At 40.7% G+C, this 10839-nt stretch overlaps 1 pseudogene; it reads right to left on the bottom strand.

Annotated features, from left to right (window-relative positions):
- Positions 1-1896: 1896 nt before the first annotated feature.
- On the bottom strand, positions 1897-9717 carry LOC144513845 (zona pellucida-like domain-containing protein 1; annotated as a pseudogene).
- Between the last annotated feature and the right edge of the window lie 1122 nt (positions 9718-10839).

The following is a 10839-nucleotide window of genomic DNA, read 5'->3' as shown; positions in this document are numbered from 1 at the left end:
AATGGCTGCAAGGAAGATAGGAACAGTCAGTATTTTATTATGAGGGATTTATGATTTTTGCCAATATATTGGAAAAATAAATTCAATTACAGAGGGAGAGAGAGCAAAAGCAGGAGAGAAAAGTCTGATAATTGTGATGTGCCAAAAGCACTTTTTACAGTTTTTACATAGACTGGATTAAAAAATAAATTAAAAAAAACGGATTGAAGACTGGAATTAGACTGTTTTTTTCTATTTGCAAGTTTTTTCATGTAGTGGTTTCTATGATAACCTTTTTGGATCATTTATGTAATCCATGTATTACATTTTAGTCAATGTCTGTGATGAAATAGACACAACTTCTTGTATGTATCCGTAGAATTATTTTCTATTTTAGTCATTTTTATAAAGGCATACTTCCTCACCTATCAGGAAAGTTTCAGACAATGATGCTTATTCCCTTTCTTGTCAGGGGTTAGATCAAAAGATACGCTAAATGTGAAGCTACAGCCAGCAGCCAGTTAGTTGTTAGCATAAAGGGCTCTATCCAAAGTAAAAAAAAAGATCCACTCATCAGCACCTCTAATACACACTACCCGACATATTATATCTGGATTGTTTAATCCGTAAAAATAAACAATAAAAAATAAAAATGTGCTGGGAGCAAATGCTTAGCAATCTCAGGATAACAACAGAACACCAGGAAGTCACTTCAGCTAGTTGTTTTCCCTTGTTTCCAGTCTTTATGCTAAGCTAACTGGCTGCAGGCTGTCGCTTCATGTTTGGCTTACACACATTAGAGTGTTATCTATCTTCTAACTCTCAGCAAGAAAGCAAATAAGCGTATTTCCACGCAATATACATCACAATCACCTAATTGGTGTCTGAGCTATATTTGGCTTGTTCTGCACGGTGGTGTTTACTTGACAATGTTTGATGAAGATTTCTGTTAGATCTAATGGGTGCTACCATTACAGCGTGCTGATATTTTGTCTGACTCATTTAAAGGGGTGATAGAATGCAAAACCGATTTTACCTTGTCATAGTTGAATAACGACAGTTCGGTGGGTAAACAGGACATACATAGAAGCTCAAAATCCCACTGATACCCCTTTACTATGCAAATCTCACATTTTGCAGTAGCAGCTAACGAAATCCCTAATGTTCACAAAAATGCATTAAATTGAAATTGGACACCATTGTTAGCTTTAGAAGACCTTGGGCTATATGTTGTTAAGTGGCGTGACGAAATTCAAACTGTAAATATACTCTAGTTATGCCGGCAGATGGCAGCCAGCCAGCTCCGTAGAGCCCCGCGGAGCCCCGAGCCCCGGTAGTCCAGTAACCGAGAAACGGTGACTTTAACTGGGTATGGAGGTTGCCGCTTTCTCGTCAGACTGTGTGGAGCTCCTAGCTAAATTCCGACACGTCTTACCAAATTTGCAATTAGCCATCAATTTTCGTAAAACGGCCCATATTTGAGCTTTATATAGTTGATTTCTCGCATAAAAAAGTCTCAGAAGTGAATTTAATAATAAAATAGCCCGACAAACAATGTATAACTTTGCAGTGTCTGAAATATGAGACCTGCTGTCTCGTCTCCAATGTGTTTCTATGGGGTTCACTCAAACCAATGAGCGCGCAGCTCATCTAAATATTCATGAGCATACCATATTTAGAAGAAAAGCTCTTGTTCCAAATAGAGCCATATTCACAGGGTAGTTAAGGGCCTAATGAAATAGCATTCGGGCAATTTTCAGCCCAACCAATGTTATATACCCTATTAGGAGACCTTAAGGAACTGTGTAAAATACCCTATATAATCATTCTATCACCCCTTTAACTACTCATTTGCACAAAAAGAAAGACACGTAGGTTACATACGGTTCTCTATATTGGCCTCTATAGCCACAGCCTCTATAGCCACGGCTCAGTGATGCTCTCCTGGGCCATCGGGGTCTCCACACTCCTCCTCTGCCTGTTGCATTTCTGTGGATCAAACCGGTTGAAGAAACATGAGCTGATGATCTCACTGGAATTGGACTTTTCTGCTTGGAATGCATGTGGTGCCTTCCCACCTTGAAGGTGCTGTGGGTGCTGCGCTCGCAGAGTCGAGTGACGCAGTGCAGATAGTGGAAATGGTCTCTCTCTGCTGCTCGATGAAGTGGAACGTGGGGAAGTAGAAGCTGGCCTTTTGGCTCTCTCTATTTTCCAACATGGTGGTGAGCTGATCAATGGAGCACCTGTCAATAAAAGGCGAACCTCACAAGAGCCCCATTTGAACATCACACAGATACATACAGGCAGTGCATAAATTATAGAAAGGCAGGAAGATGAAATCAAGGCTAGGGCTCCCTTTGGATTGCACGTATTCCGAGGAAGAGAGGAAAACCTATAGATATGTGTACAAGTTCAACTTTAAACTGCTGGACAGAGAGACAAAACCCAAGCCTTGATGGACTGGAAGAAATTCACAGGTTTCAAAAAGTAGGAAGCTCTTACTTTTTGTTCACAGAATATAGAGATTTTTGTGACTTACGAGACAAAGATTAAAGATGGAGGAGTTGGAGGGCTGCAGATTCACCAAGGCGGTAGCACCGGTCCAGAAGAACAAAGTACCTGTGGAGAAAGAATGAGGTCCCCAGCACCGAGTCAGAGACTCCAGGTCACAGGTGGAATACTCAATTTTACAATCTTTTAAGACACAGTCACGTGGCTGCATGGAGACTAGGAGAGATGGAAATCATCTTCAAATCTAGACATTCACTCAGGTTTCTTTGCATGGAGCCATCCACATACGACTGACAGCCAGGCTTTGTATTTATAGACCTAGCTGCTTATTGTGAAACTTCAAAGATAAAAGTAAAACCTTCTTACTTTTACTTCTCGTAAACCAAAAATTAAAAGCTGCTAATCAAATTTCTTGCAACTAATAACTTTTAAATTGAAGTTGGTTAAGAGTAGATCTCAGACACTCCTATTGAGACTTGTTATGCAGGGAATGTACAAAATATTTTTGGTAATAGCTTAAGCAGTTTGTACAATTCAGAATAGGGTAGTTTTAGCAACAAGCATAAAACTGCCATTGATTTTGTTTACAATCCCTTTGTCATGGTTGTAGTTCTCAGTTATAGTTTTTCCTGTTTTATTGTGTTCATTCATTCCTTGTTTCCTTGTTGTTTTTGTGTGTTCCTGTAGTCTCTGTGTTTTACCCTGTTCCATCCATGTGTATGTTTCATGCTTCAGTTTCCTGTTTTATTTTGTAGTCTCTCTGTTTCTCCTGTGTCATGTCTTGTTTCACTACCTGCCTTGTGTTTTCCCACCTCTGTGATTGTCCGTCCTGCCCTGATGTGTTCCACCTGTTCATCAGCCCTCATGTCACCTGTCTCTCGTTACTACCCTCGTTACCTTGTGTATCAACACGTTCTCACACCCATCTCGTAAAATATGGATGCTTGGTCAGGTGCCTTTGTCGTTCTTATTAACGCTAAAAGTCTCCCGTGACACGCGGGAAGAACGGGATGGTTGGGTTTAGGAAAGGGTCGTGGGTGGGCGTACGGTTCTGTGACACGCGGGAGGAAAGAAAAAAATGACTATCGCAAGCGTGACAAGCGGGACGCGAACCCCACTCTCCTGGATGAAAGCCCTAGTGTTTGCAGAAATTCGCCCTTATATACTACTCACTAAATCCTATCTAACTGCTGCTCTCCCTGGTGCGTTACACAAACACGCTGAAAGACGCCTTTTTCGTTGCATCAGACACTGACAGCCACTGTCCAAACGTCCTTATTTTACGAGTTCGGAATGAGAACGGGTTGTGTGTATTCAGTCTCTGTGCTTTGACTTTGTCTCTTGTTGGTTCATCGTCTTCACTCCCTGTCATTCCCTGCGTCGCTCCTTTCTTGTGGTTTTGCCTTTTCTTGTCTTCAGTTTTCTAAGTGTTTTTTTGGATTTTGCGTTGGATTCTTTTGCCTGCCTGCCTGCCACAGGACACCTTCTGTTGTAATCCTTTTTTTTGTTTAATAAATCTTTCAACACTGCCTACTGCCTCCTTATTGTTACACTCTGCATTTTGTGTCCAAGCCTGCTATCCCCCAGACCTGACACACTTTCTGCATTTTCTATTGTTTGCACTTGTAAATGTGTTACTTAACTGTCCTTATGACTCCATTAACGTACTCATCTACTAGTAGCAGAATTTCTTTCCTGCTCCAGTTTTCTGTTTGTTTTGCCAGTTTCTTATTTCATCGGTATATTGTTGTTCATTTGATATCTTAATTAATAGTGGTGTTTTTAACCAAAGTCTAACTCTGAAAAGTCACTAGTTGCCAGATAAATGTAGGTGAGTTCAAAGTAAAGTATCACCCTTCTGAAAAGTAGTGGAGTAAAAGTGCTAAGAAGCATAAAGCAAGTAAGCAAGCAAGTACCTCGAAAACTAAAAGTCTCAAAGTTGTTCTTAAGTACAACACTTGAGTAAATGTTATTTGCTCTACACCTTTACATAACTGTAATAAATATGGGTCCAGTTCTGAACCAGCCAGAAAAAGCTGCAGGTGTCTTACTGTGATGTCAGGTTGTCACCCAGAGGTGGTAAGACAAGGGCTTGGTGTAAGTCTGTCTGGCATGTAGTCTGTAGGGAAGGTGTAAGGTGACACCTGGTACAAGGCCATGCTGAGGGTGCTGATGAAGCTTCCATTTTTATCCTTCAATGCAGTGGAGGAGGATGACCTACGAGGAAGAAAAGAATCAGATCACACATGGCACGCAAGTGAAATGTTAGAAGAGTTAATGTATTTCTTAACCCACATATGCTATTATAAGTGTACACTGGGTGTTGTTGATGAGATACTCTAGTGTATAAGCACATGAGTAGAAATACTTGAGCTCTATGTTGTAGGTGATCGTCCTGATGGTGGGGTCAAAGGCTCGCACCACCCCGCTGACTCTTTGGATGTTGGAGAAGTCTGAGAATATTCCCCTGCCTGGCGCGCTTGTGGTCTGAGGAATTATTTAATGGAAGCATGATTATTTAAGAAATGCTGAAAAATAAATGTTAGCCAACGTCTCTGGCACAGCAGGCCGCAGTGATGAAATCACAGCCAGAAAGTGGAGCAGTGTTCTCATTCTCCTCTGAAAATGAGAGTTGTGGGATTGCATGTGTCTGTGTTATATTAAGTCAAAAGCAGAGTGAAATTCTCTTTTATTCTGACCCTTTTTTTCCACTTCTTCTTGGCTGACTGGAAACACTTAGAATCAGAATCAGAATCAGAAAGGGTTGTATTGCCAAGTACGTTTTTTAACACATACAAGGAATTTGTTTTGGTGTTGTTGGTGCACGTCACACATTCTCTAAATTGAATATTAAACAATATAAGTATAGGGATAAACAATATAAGTATATGTACACAGTATGTATTAAATTAAATTAAATTAAAAATAAAGATAGAAATAAAAAAATACAAATAAATTAAGAGCAAAGAGCATTACAGCAGAGAGAGAACAGTGGCATGTAGAGCCAGAGGTGGCGTGTGGAGAGAGTCAGGGTGGTTTCCGGGCCTTGTTAATAAGGCTAGTGGCGGAGGGGAAAAAGCTGTTCATGTGACGTGAGGTTTTGGTCCTGATGGACCTCAGCCTCCTGCCAGAGGGGGGTGTCTCAAAGAGTTTGTGTCCGGAGTGGGAGGGATCGGCCACAATCTTACCAGCACGCTTCAGAGTCCTGGTGGCGTAAAGGTCCTGGAGCGGCAGATTGCAGCCAATCACCTTCTCTGCAGACCGAATGACACGCTGCAGTGTGCAGCGTACCAGATGGTGATGGAGGATGTGAGGATGGACTCAATGATCATCTCCATCAGAGATGAGTCCGATGAGGGCGGTGTCGTCCGCGAACTTCAGAAGCTTGACGGACTGGTGACTGGAGGTGCAGCTGTTGTCAAGCCATCTCACTGCTCTGCCCTCTGTGAACAAACTGAGGCAAACACATAGATGTCAAACACAGAAAATCCTCATAAATCCAGCACAATGCAGAAGAAGTCCCAAGTGGCCTTTTTTTTTTAACAACAAAGGACCACATTTAGATGCTGAATCCGTAGCTGTCAACTAAGAAAACTTTGTTTGCCTTTTAGCCTGGATCTTGCCTTGTCAGTCTTTTTTGCTGGTTTAGGAGAAGAGAGCAGTGGGCTCTTTTTATATGGTAAACATGACAATCGTGGGGTCACAACACTGTTTTAGGATTGGATTGGAACAGGTTCAATGTCACTATGGTGGGACTGCCTCAGTGCGCGTAAACGATTCACTTTTTGTGGCTGAGGTCCTCTCCTGGAGGCAAATAATGAGACCCAACACAGCCCCCTTCAAAGTTACATGCTCAAACAATGTCCATAAGGCTTTGTGACTTTGTGTGTGAAACGCAGCTTACTTTACCTGCCAATATGAAACTTAACCAAGTAAGAGTATGTATGGTTTGTATTCACCTGGGGCCTCACACATAATAGAGGAAAGAGGAGCTGTTGTCTTCTGATGTGTTTGGTGGTTTAATGTGACCTGTGTGACCGTTAATTTGACAAATTGGCACAAAAGACCTTTTATATGATGGCTTTTGATGCTCATAACTTCAGAAGCTTGACGGACTGGTGACTGGAGGTGCAGCTGTTGGTGTACAGGGAGAAGATAGATACCCTTTCAGCTTCTTAAATCCACTCGAACTCTCCCCAGCTAAAGGTTAACAAGTCCAATGATCACCATCGGCCATGACTTCCAATCAGGACACTTCGATGATGCAATACTTACCAAGAAGTTACTCCCACAGACGTTTCCCTCTTTGATGGGGAAGCTGAATCTGACCACAGGAGCTGCCACTGAGGTGTCCAGCATCCCCCCACAGTCCACATTGTCCCAGATGCGGTTGAGGATCAGTAAGCTCGAGTTGTATCCGGTGTAGATGACCAGGCAGATTTGAATGGCCAGGTCGATGGCAGATGCGCCACACACCACAGCGATATCAGTGTATTCTGATGGTGATGAGATGTCTTTGTTATTGAAAGATTTGCAAGTGATTTTAATAGAATCGTGCTCATCCGAACTACTCCTCAACATGCACATTCAGATTGGAATTGTGTTGTGAAATATATTGTGCCTGTGTGAACAAGTAGCAAAGACAAGCCTGCAATTTCATATTAAAAATACATTTAAAATTACATAAGTGAAATAAATAGTTGAACCAAAGAACAAGAAGAACCAAAGTTACAGTTTTTTTTCGATTGCTTAAGCACTATTTTTAAAACAGGGACCAGTTTTTCAGAACGCTACACACAATTAGCACAAACCCACATCTAATTAGTAGAACACCTCAGACCCTTTGCAAAAACTATACACTAATTTATAAAAAAATATATTTTGTTACCATATGAAACACACACGTTCCATATGACTTCATTCTGTTTGAACCAATTACACACTGCTGTTGCTAATCTAAAACACTTTTAGGATTTCTACTTCTCAGTAATTAGAGTACAGTAAATGAAATACACAGAGAAAGTGCAAATATACAATAAGTTCACCAAACTCTACACAAGACCAATGCTGCCGACTGAGGAAAATATTAATTATTTCTCTCCATAGACCCAAATCAGTCAACATGGAGAATCACAACAAAACATGTCCCAGTTTTCATACAGCTACTACAGTAGTGTGCATAACACTGTTAGCGCAGCAAACAACAGACAGAGATAAAATACTGTATCCAGTACAGGTTACAATTACAGTAAAACATAAATAAAATAAAGTAAATCTAAAACAAACTGAAACAGTACAGAAAATACTAGACTTACCTGCTGCATTTTTAGTGCTTAAACCTGATTGGTGTGTCTACAGTTACAGTTTTTTTCAACTGCTTACACACAAAATCTTTTCATGTCACACGATTTTTGAAACCTCTCACTCAAAGTGCAAAATTACACAGCAAATCTCCAAAACCATGAGCTATTTCTCAGCCTTTCACTCAGTTTTCAATTGCATGAAACACTTTTTTCAAAACATTACACACAATTCTCTACCTAAGACACAGAAATCTAACAGGAAGTGACTTGCTTTCCTTTTCTAAACACAACCAATCAAAATGCTACACTTATTTACCAGGGCACACACACACTCCTCACATTTGCAAACACATTATGTCATAACTGAACACTAATCAATCACTGCTTTAGTATAGGCCTATACAGAGGTCAAAGGTCAGATTAACTGTTTTGAACAATGGATGCCAACAATAGACAATAGAGAGAGCAAGGGGAGGAGGAGGGACAGACAGGGGATGACAACGAGGAGGAGGGAAGAAGAGGAAGGAGAGCCATCTCTGATGAGATCAGGGCCACACTTATTCATCATGTGATCAACCACAGATTGACCATGAGAGAAGCCCATCTTGAGTAGCTTAACAATCGCGTCCATACTGCATGCAACTATCTAATGACTATTTCAGCATTACAAATCAATCAGACTTTGTTTCGCACAAAGTGCATACAATCCTCCCCGCCCCGACACACAAGCACGCACAAACACACACAACACACACACACACACACACACACACACACACACACACACACACACACACACACACACACACACACACATATTCTTTATTCTCAAAATGATACCTTTGGTTTACATATGTTTGTACTTTTGTTTTCTTGTTTGATGCTACTGTGTACAACACTGTGCTACTCTTACAAACGTAATGTTTTGTCCAATAAATATTTGCTGTTTTACTGTAACATTATATTGTTGTTTACAGTGCACTTTTCAACTCCTCTAAGCAATTACTTTCACTCTAGAACATTGTAAATGTAGATATAGGCCTATGAAAGACAAAAGAGCTGTAGATTTAGAACACCAGTGTGTACATGGTATATCCAAAAATGTGCTATTATGAAAAAAGTGTTTGCCATTTGATGCAAATGCTTCATTTCGAGATGTGTTTATGGCATTTTGAATGCAGTGTTTCATTTTGAAGGAGATGTGAGGCATTTTGCATTTTGTGTGTGCAGTTTTGGGAATTGTGTGTAGAGTTTTGAAAAAAGGAGACATAGTTTTGAAAACGTGTGTAAGCAGTTGGAAAAAACTGTAAACAATCATGTGTTTGCGCACTTGATGGCTGTGTTTCACAGATTGGCTCATAGGTGTGGTCATTTGACAGTCAGTGCTTTGGAATTGCAAGGAAGTGACATCATGATATACTTCTGTATCTAATATATACAAGTGTGTTTAGTGTTTTGCAAATCCCTGTGTGTATTGTTTTTACAAACAGTGTGAAGCTGACATTGTGCTTATAATGGTGCACATCTGGGCCAATGTTTTGCTCCTTGAGTGTAAGGTTTATATAATTGTGTAATACTTTTGATTTCAGTGTGTAAGCAATCGGCAAAAACTGTAATAAAATCATAAATATTGAACTCATTATGGCTGTTTCAACAACTACGTTTCTTCTGTACACATTTACCAGTGCAATTAACAAGTGTGGTAACCTAATTAAATATATCTGGAGGAAACTAAAATCAATATGGCCTGCCTGAAGGTCTACATCTGAAATAAAATCGATGCAATCCAAAACAAATTAGTGAGATTGAAGATCACGCTCATCTTACCTGGTCGTCTGGCATACGCTTGGCAGTCAGATACGCTGAGGGCCTCTCGGGCCGCAATACACATGGAGGTCAGGATGACGAAGCTGAATAAAGCCATCTCACTGCTCTGCCCTCTGTGAACAAGCTGAGGCAAACACATAGATGTCAAACACAGAAAATCCTCATAAATCCAGCACAATGCAGAAGAAGTCCCAAGTGGCCTTTTTTTTAACAACAAAGGACCACATTTAGATGCTGAATCCGTAGCTGTCAACTAAGAAAACTTTGTTTGCCTTTTAGCCTGGATCTTGCCTTGTCAGTCTTTTTTGCTGGTTTAGGAGAAGAGAGCAGTGGGCTCTTTTTATATGGTAAACATGACCATCGTGGGGTCACAACACTGTTTTAGGATTGGATTGGAACAGGTTCAATGTCACTATGGTGGGACTGCCTCAGTGCGCGTAAACGATTCACTTTTTGTGGCTGAGGTCCTCTCCTGGAGGCAAATAATGAGACCCAACACAGCCCCCTTCAAAGTTACATGCTCAAACAATGTCCATAAGGCTTTGTGACTTTGTGTGTGAAACGCAGCTTACTTTACCTGCCAATATGAAACTTAACCAAGTAAGAGTATGTATGGTTTGTATTCACCTGGGGTCTTCTGATGTGTTTGGTGGTTTAATGTGACCTGTGTGACCGTTAATGTGACAAATTGGCACAAAAGACCTTTTATATGATGGCTTTTGATGCTCATAATTTCGTGACATATTAGTATCAACAAACATGTTAGTCAGATTGACAATATGACTCACTTTTATCATGTTTAAGGCTAACCTTAACCCTTACCCTAAACCTAACCATAACATAATTCTAACCCTAATCCTAAAACCAAGTCTTAACCCTCAAACAGCCCTTTGAAGTTGTGAGGTCCAGCATTTTGGCCCCACAAAGCTGTCCGGACCTCACAAATATACTGTATTCCCGGTTTTTGGACCCCACAAATATAGTTAAACAAGAACACACACACACACACACACACACACACACACACACACACACACACACACACACACACACACACACACACACACACACACACACCACACTCCTCTTTAAAGAATAAGTTTTCTTTGCTAGTGACTCACCTGAACTTGGCTTCAGCATTCAAAGCCAAATTCCAGCCTCATTTCCATTTCGGGAGGAGGGTAGAATTAATTATCCCTGATAGTAAACTGAGAGGAGG

This window comes from Sander vitreus, chromosome 3 (genome assembly GCF_031162955.1).
Source record: "Sander vitreus isolate 19-12246 chromosome 3, sanVit1, whole genome shotgun sequence".
NCBI lineage: Eukaryota > Metazoa > Chordata > Actinopteri > Perciformes > Percidae > Sander > Sander vitreus.
The sequence above is the reverse complement of the archived record's forward strand: the minus strand, read 5'-3'. Positions and strand labels throughout refer to the sequence as shown.